This window comes from Anolis sagrei, chromosome 8 (assembly GCF_037176765.1).
Source record: "Anolis sagrei isolate rAnoSag1 chromosome 8, rAnoSag1.mat, whole genome shotgun sequence".
Classification (NCBI taxonomy): Eukaryota; Metazoa; Chordata; class Lepidosauria; order Squamata; family Dactyloidae; genus Anolis; species Anolis sagrei.
Window position 1 is genome coordinate 27739224 of NC_090028.1, and position 8175 is coordinate 27747398.

Here is an 8175-nt window from a genome sequence, read left to right on the forward strand (position 1 = left end):
CATATTCTGGTGGTCTTAGGAATCCCTTTAGCAGAGAAGGCTGAAGATCTCTCCGCCTGTCCTCATCCTTTTTCGGAAAGGGCAAATCCTCCCACCAAAAGCCCTTTACCAAGGGGAGGGCTGTTTCTGAGACTCCGAGTGGGGAGGGGAGAGCAGGCGTGCTCAGCGCATGGCAGCATAGTGTGAGGGAGAGCACGCATGGCTGGAAGGAGGCTTAGGCTAGTGGGTCAATTCAAGGCAGGGAGAAAAGTGGCCACATGATGTGGGACTGAAGAGTGGCCCAGCAGCATCAGGAGGAGGAGGAGCAGAAGCAGTTTAGGTAATTTGTAACGCTATTTATTAGCAAAATGTTTTTTGTTTTTTATTACTGCTCCCACTAGAAAATGCGGGTGAACTACAACTCCCAAAGTCATGGATCTGTCCTCAAATCCCACCAGTATTCACAGTTTGCCATGTTTGATCTGTGTGCCAAGTTTGGTCCAGATCTGTCGTCAGCTGGGATCAGTGCTCTTTGGATGCAAGTGAACTACAGTCCCCATATGCCAAGGTCAGTGACCTCCAAACCTCGCTTTATTCAAGGTTGGCCACCTTGGGTGTTTGTGCCCAGTTTGGTTCAGATACATTGTTGTTTTGAATCCACTGGATGGAGGTGAACTACAACTCCAAAAACTCAATGCCAATGCCCAGCTAACCCTTCCAGTATTTTCTGTTGGTCATGGGAGCTCTGTGTGCCAAGTTTGGTTCAATTCTATTGTTGGTGGATTTCAGAATGCTCTTTGATTGTAGGTGAACTATAAATCCCAGTAACTACAACTCCCAAATGACAAAATCAACCCCCCAACCCCACCAGGATTCAAATTTGGGCATATTGGGTATTTGTGCCCAATTTGGGTCAGTGAATGAAAATACTTTCTGCATATCAGATATTTACATGACGATTCGTAATAGTAGCACAATTAAAGTAGCAACGAAAATAATGTTATGGTTGGGGGTCACCACAACACAAGGAACTGTATTAAGAGGTTGTGACATTAGGAAGGTTGAGAAACACTGTCCTAGAGAAATAAATGTTATTTCCTTATTCTATTGCTATTTCAAAAGTGTAACAATTGGGGTGCTTCCCCCCCCCCCCTTTAGATCAGACATGGCTCCTCAACAGACTTACTCTTAATAATAAAAGTAAGCTGTTTTTCCCCTGCATTTTGCATTCCAAGGAAGGCATGGCTTAGATTATAGGAATTCTTGTCCAGTTTGGTGTGTTTTACTGCCTTCTCACCATGCCTGCATCATAGAAAATGATATTTGGCTTAATACAGGCATGGGCAAACTTTGGGCTTCAGGATATTTTGGACTTCCAATCCCACAATTCCTAACAGCCTACCAGCTGTTAGGAATTGTGGGACTTGAAGTCCAAAATATCCAGAGAGCCAAAGTTTCTCATAACACCTCAGGTTGAGTCAGATTGTGAGATTGCCCAAACCTACATCTGTTCAGCCCTATACATCTTAGTATCTCCAAATGCTGCAGCTCATCATCACAATGATCCTGCAGGTGTTCACATACGCTTACTGTGTGTCTTAAGTTATTTCCAAACTGGTGACCCTAAGGCAGAGAATTTCTTGGCAGGTTGGGTTCAGAGTGCCTTCCTCTGAGGCTGAGAGAATGTGACTCCAGAGGTCACCCAGTAGGTATCCCGCAGAGAGCCAAGACTTCAGCCTTAGGCCCCTTCTACACTCCTATAACCCAGGTTTTCAAAGCAGATAATCCACATTATCTACTTTGAACTGGATTATATGAGTCTACACTGCCAGTAGGTGGCGTTGGGCTTACCACAGCAGGTTAAATTACCAGCTGCAGAAAATCTTGCCAATCAAAAGGTTGGCAGTTCAAGCCTGGGTTGGGGTGAGCTCCCGGCATCAGCCCCAGCTTCTCATCTAGCAGATTGAAAACAGAAATGTGAGTAGATAAATAGGTACCACTTTAAGTTAAAAGACACCCATAAGGACATGCCAGCAACTCAATTGGGGGAATGTCTACAAGCAACAAAGCTTGGCATGGAAGATGGAACAACAGCACCTCCCCATGGCTGGAGTCAAGCACAGCCTCCAGGTGTCTGGAAATGGGAAAAGAAATATTTACCTCTGTTATATATTGTCTGTCCTTGTTAATGGTATAATGGCATTGAATATTTATTTATTTACTACACTTTTATCCCGCCCTTTTCAGCCCGAAGGCGACTCAGGGCAGCGTACAGACTACCAACATTAGATGCTGAACACGCATAAATATATCATTTAAAACATTAAATCACATAATATGTCTTTGCCATATATGTGTTCTATAATTTGCCCTGAGTCCCCTCGGGGAGATGGAGCAGAATATAAATAAAGTATATTTTGTATGGCAGTGCAGAAGGGGCCTTAGTCTCCAGTAGCCCCCCAAATCTCAAAACCACGACAGCGGCTCCCTAATACATTGCAAAAATATTAATGTAATTTTCAGTGTAGAGTCAAGCCATTCTCAGTTCAGAAGCAGGTTGGCGTGCCAGGCCTGCGCTTGAGCCAGACTGAAAGGTAATTTTTGGTTTTGTTCTGCGACAATAGGAGGTTGTGCTGATAATGGCTCTGTGGGTAGAAATTTTGCGGACTCCAAATGAGAATGTTGCCGTCCGTGCCAGAACTGTCATTAAGAGGAGAGGTTAGTTGGGCCACGCATTTACCTGAAATAGACCCATGACAAGGCAAAAAAAAAAAAAAAAAGAAGAAGAAGAAGGAGAAACTTCAACCTCCTGATTTTCTTGGTCCCAACACTTTAGACGTGGATAGACATCTAATACGCGGATTGTTTCCTTGACTAAAAGGAGTAACCTTTTGGAATATGTGCAGCCTGGTGAAAAAAATCCAGTGACAAGAAACAATCAGAGCTAGCTAATCACCTCCCAACAAAGGATTCCCCCAAGCAGGAAGCAGCCAGGCTTTGAAGCTGCAAGGTCATTCAATGCTAATCAAGGTAGCCAATTGCAACATTCACATCTATCTCAAACAGACAAGAGTTCTTTCTCCCACCCTGGACATTATTCCACAGATATATAAACCCAATTTTCCTATTTTCAATAGACCCCACATCCTCTGAGGATGCCTGCCATAGATGCAAGCAAAATGTCAGGAGAGAATGCTTCTGCAACATGGCCATACAGTCCAGAAAACTCCCAGCAATCCAATCCTGAGAAAGTTTGTGCCTATTTTGCTACCTTAAGTGTTACGATACGCCCTTGGGGTCTGCTGTTTACTTCCAGGATCCCCTGTAGATCCCAAAATCCATGGCTCCTCAAGTCCTGTTGTATGCAGTTGTGTCCGTTATATCGAATGGCAAAATCAGGTTTGCTTTTGGGGGTTTTAGAAAATATTTTCAACTATGGATAGTGGAATCCATGATGAAGAGAGCCAGCTGTATTAATGATGGAAACTGAGTTGCAGGGATATGGGATTTCCACACGATGGCAGCAATACCTCAAGTTAAGATTTCCAGAAATTAACAAAGCATTGCAAGTGTAACATCCCATCCTATTTTCGAGTCTCCTGTCCCTAAAGCAGTGTTTCTCAACCTTCCTAATGCTGCAGCCCCTTAATACAGTTCCTCATGTTGTGGTGACCCCCAACCATAACATTATTTTCATTGCTATGTCATAACTGTCATTTTGCTAATGTTATGAATCGTAATGTAACTATCCGATATACAGGATGGATTTTCATTAACTGGACCAAATTGGGCACTAATACCCATACGCCTGAATTTGAATACTGGTGGGGTTGGGGGGAATGATTTTGTCATTTGGGAGTTGTAGTTGCCACCAACAATGGCATTGAACCAAACTTGGCACACAACTCCCATGACCAGCAGAGAATACTGGAAGGGTTTGCTGGGCATTGACCTTGAGTTTTGGAGTTGTAGTTCAACTCCATTCAGAGAGCACTGTGAATTCAAACAATGATGGAGCTGGACCAAACTTGGCACAAATACTCAATATGCCCAAATGTGAATACTGGTGGGGTTTGGGGAAAATAGAGCCTGACGTTTGGGAGTTGTAGTTTCTGGGATTTATAGCTCACCTAGAACAATTTGAACCCAGCCCAAAATGGATCTGCTCCAAACTTGGTATACTCCTACATGGCCAACATTGAGTACTGGTTGGGTTGGGTTGGGTGGGGCCTGTCATCGAATTTTGGAAGTTGTAGTTCACCAATACCAAAAAGTAAGAGAAGGACAGGCAGAGATATCTTCTGCCTTCTCTCCCAAAGGAGTTCCTAAGACCATCAGAAATATGTGTTTTCTGATGATCTTTTGCGACCTCTCTGAAACTTCCTCATGACCCCAGGTTGATAAAAACTGATCTATTTAGACCAAGAACTTACCTATTTTAATCAGTATAGAAGTTTACTGAAAGTGCCTTGGACTGCAAGAAGATCCAATGAGTTCATCCTCCAGGAAATAAGGCCCGACTGCTCACTGGAGGGAAGAATATTAGAGGCAAAGATTAAGTCTTTTGATCACATCATGAGAAGACAGGAAAGCTTGGAGAAGAGAATGATGCTTGGGAAAATGGAAGGAAAAAGGAAGAGGGGCCGACCAAAGGCAAGATGGATGGATGGTATCTGTTGCACTCCAGGACAGGAAAAGCCCTCTGACTGTAAACACCACACCGTTGATTGCAAAACTATCTTTTTATTGAAGGTAGTTAAAAAGCAGCAAGTAAAAAGCAGTTTAAAGAAACAGGTAAATCCAATTAGGTAAGAAGATAAGCAGGAGCAAACATACTCCAGGGTAAGGTTCAGCAAAGTCCATAAAAACAAAGTCCACACTTCTCTAATATGATTCAGAAAACCAGGAAACATTAATCCAAGGCATTAGTAGGCATTCATACAATCCAAGAATCCAAATCATGAAACATACTTAAGACAAGAATCTTCCCAGCAATGCCTCCATGAACAAGAACGAGAACTTCCCTTGATTCCAAATGATCTGACTATATTTCCCACACTTGGAACTTTTATCCCCTCGTTAAGCTATCCGAAGCACTCAGAAACTGGTTTCGCTTTAATTGAGATTCCCTTATCTTTTTCTGTTGGATTCTGAAAGACCACCGAAGCCACTGTTCGGTTTGCCTGTTTTGACTAATCTCCTGCCGCCTATCTATTTGCTCATTAAGTTTTGCAGCTGGGCCAGGTGCCCAGTTGTTTTCAAGCCCCAAATCCTTGGAACGCTTTGGTAGCAATTCAGGGAGTACCCTATCATCCCCACACCCTTCAGAGACATTCTCATGGGAAACTACACTTTGCACAGGAATCTCCTGATCCTTCTCTGCATCAGTATCATTGGCCAAACCATTGCCATCTTGAAATTCATTGACATCACTTCCCACATCCAAAGTACCCTGATCCTGAAACACAATCACAGGCTGTATCTTTGAAGGGACTGGCTTGACCTTGAAGGAGCTGGAGGTGGTCATGGCCGACAGGGAGCTCTGGCCTGGGCTGAGCTAGGAGGTCACCAAGAGTTGGAAGCGACTGAACGAATAAACAACAACAAAAGAAGCTTACTGAGGATAGACTCCTGGCACGAAAGCAATGATTAGAGCAGACATGGGCCAACTTCGGCGTTCCCTTCAGGTGTTTTGGACTTCAACTCCCACAATTCTTAACAGCCTACCGGCTGTTAGGAATTGTGGGAGTTGAAGTCCAAAATACTGGAAGGGAGGGCTGAAGTTGGCCCATGCCTGAATTAGGGTCTCCCTTTATGCCGACTCTATCTGTCTCTTTCTCTGGACCTTGGTGCCCATCTCTCCATTCCAAGTGCAATTTCCCTTCCGATGGTTTGGCAAACAGAACCGCTTTGGGAAGGCCTTTGGGAACCCGGTCTGTGTGGACGATGGATCATTGTGTCTCGTGGAGGAAACAGCAAAGGAGACGCTGCGTTCCGGCGCCTTCGTTCTCCGGGAAACCAGCCAGGGCTGCAAACTGTTCTCATTACAGGGAGGAAATGCCGCCCCTCCAAGACTCCCTCTTTCTCTTTTTCTGGATGCTGGGCTTTCGGCCTCCGAAGCAGATGGTGAGGGACCATTGGATAGTATTGACAATTCGGGGAGGAAGGGAAGGGATGCTCCAGTTAATCCTGTTAATGCATTGTGGAAACTGTCCTTCCTAACATAGAATCAAAGAATCATATTCCCAAAGCCATCTAGACCAGCGGTTCTCAACCTTCCTAATGCCGCGACACCTTAATACAGTTCCGCATGTTGTGGTGACCCCCAAACATAACATTATTTTCATTGCTACTTCATAGCCGTCATTTTGCTCGTGTCATGTAAATACCTGATATGTAGGATGTATTTTCATTCACTGGACCAAATCTGACACAAATACCCAAAATGCCCAAATCTGAATACTGATGGGATCGGGGAAGGGGGAGTCATTTTGTCATTTGGGAGTTGTAGTTCACCTACATCCAGAGAGCATTGTCGACTTGAACAATGATGGATGTGGACCAACTTGGCATGAATACTCAATATGCCCAAATGTGAATACTGCTTGGGAAAAATATACCTTGACATTTGGGAGTTGTAGTTACTGGGACGTATAGTTCACCTACAATCAAAGAGCAATCTGAACTCCACTAATGATGGAGTTGATCCAAACTTGGCACACAGAACTCCCATGGCCAACAAAAAATACTGAAAGGGTGGGCATTGACCTTGAGCTTGGGAGTTGTAGTTCACCTATCTCCAGAGAGCACTGTGGACTCAAACAATGATGGATCTGGACCAAACTTGACACGAGTACTCAATATGCCGAAATGTGAACACTGGTAGAGCTTGGGAAAAATAGACCTTGACATTTGGGAGTTATAGTTGTTGTAATTTATAGTTCACCTACAATCAAAGAGCCTTCTGAACCCCACCAACGATATAATTGGGCCAAACTTCCCACACAGAATCCCCATAACCAACAGAAAATACTGGAGGGATTTGGGATGAATTGACAGTGATTTAGGGAAGCCGTTCACCTACATTCGGATAGCACTGTGAACCCAAACAACTATGCCAAAGGGGTTCCTAAGACCATCAGAAATATGTGTTTTCTAATGGTCTTCAGTGACCCCTCTGAACCCCCCTTGCATCCCCCCCAGGGGTCCCAACCTCCAGGTTGAGAAACACTGATCTAGACTGACCCCCTTCTGCCATGTCGGAAGACACTGCCAAAGCACTCCTGACAGATGGCCATCCATCCTCTGTGTAAAGACTTCCTCCAAAGATGGAAACTCTACCATACTTTGAGGCAGTCCAACTCACTCTTGAGCACTTCTTGCAATTGGAAATGTTGCTGTTCATTCGTTTAGTCGTTTCCGACTCTTCGTGACCTCATGGACCAGCCCACACCAGAGCTCCCTGTCGGCCATCACCACCCCCAGCTCCTTCAAGGTCAGTCCAGTCATTTCAAGGAAACCATCCTTGAATTGCAATTGGAAATGTCTTCCTAATATTCAGGTTGAATCTTTATTTTCCGGCAATTCAAAACTATGGCTCCATTTTGTCTTCATTCAGTGTTTCTCAACCCATGGGGTGGTGTAGGGGGGTGTCATGTAGGGGAGTGTCATTTGTCAGGGGGGTCACCAAAGACCAGAGGCGGCCCTAGGTAATTTTCAATGGTAAGCAAACAGTATTTTGGCGCCCCCCCCCCCCCCCCCAACCAATCATTGACATATATATTTTCTGTTCGTCGTGGGAGTTCTGTGTGCCATATTTGGTTCAATTCCATCATTGGTGGAGTTCAGAATGCTCTTTGATTGTAAGTGAACTATACATCCCAGTAACTACACTTGCCACATTTGCTCCCTTGCCTGCCCTGCTTTGGGTCCGGAGGCGTGCCTGAAGACCCCGGCGTGTGCACCAAAAGTCACCTCCTCTCCTGACTTTCTCCTCAGCCATTGGGAAAGAGAGAGAGAGAGAGAGAGAGGTGGAGATGCCCACCTTTCCTGAAGGTAGGCGCAAAAACAAAGGAGGGAGCGGAGGTGGGAGATACCTCCAGCCGGAGGGGTTCTCTCTCTCTCTCTTGGTCCCAATGGCTGAAGAGAAAGTCAGGAGAAGAGGCAACTTTTGGTGCACACGCTGAGGTCTTCAGA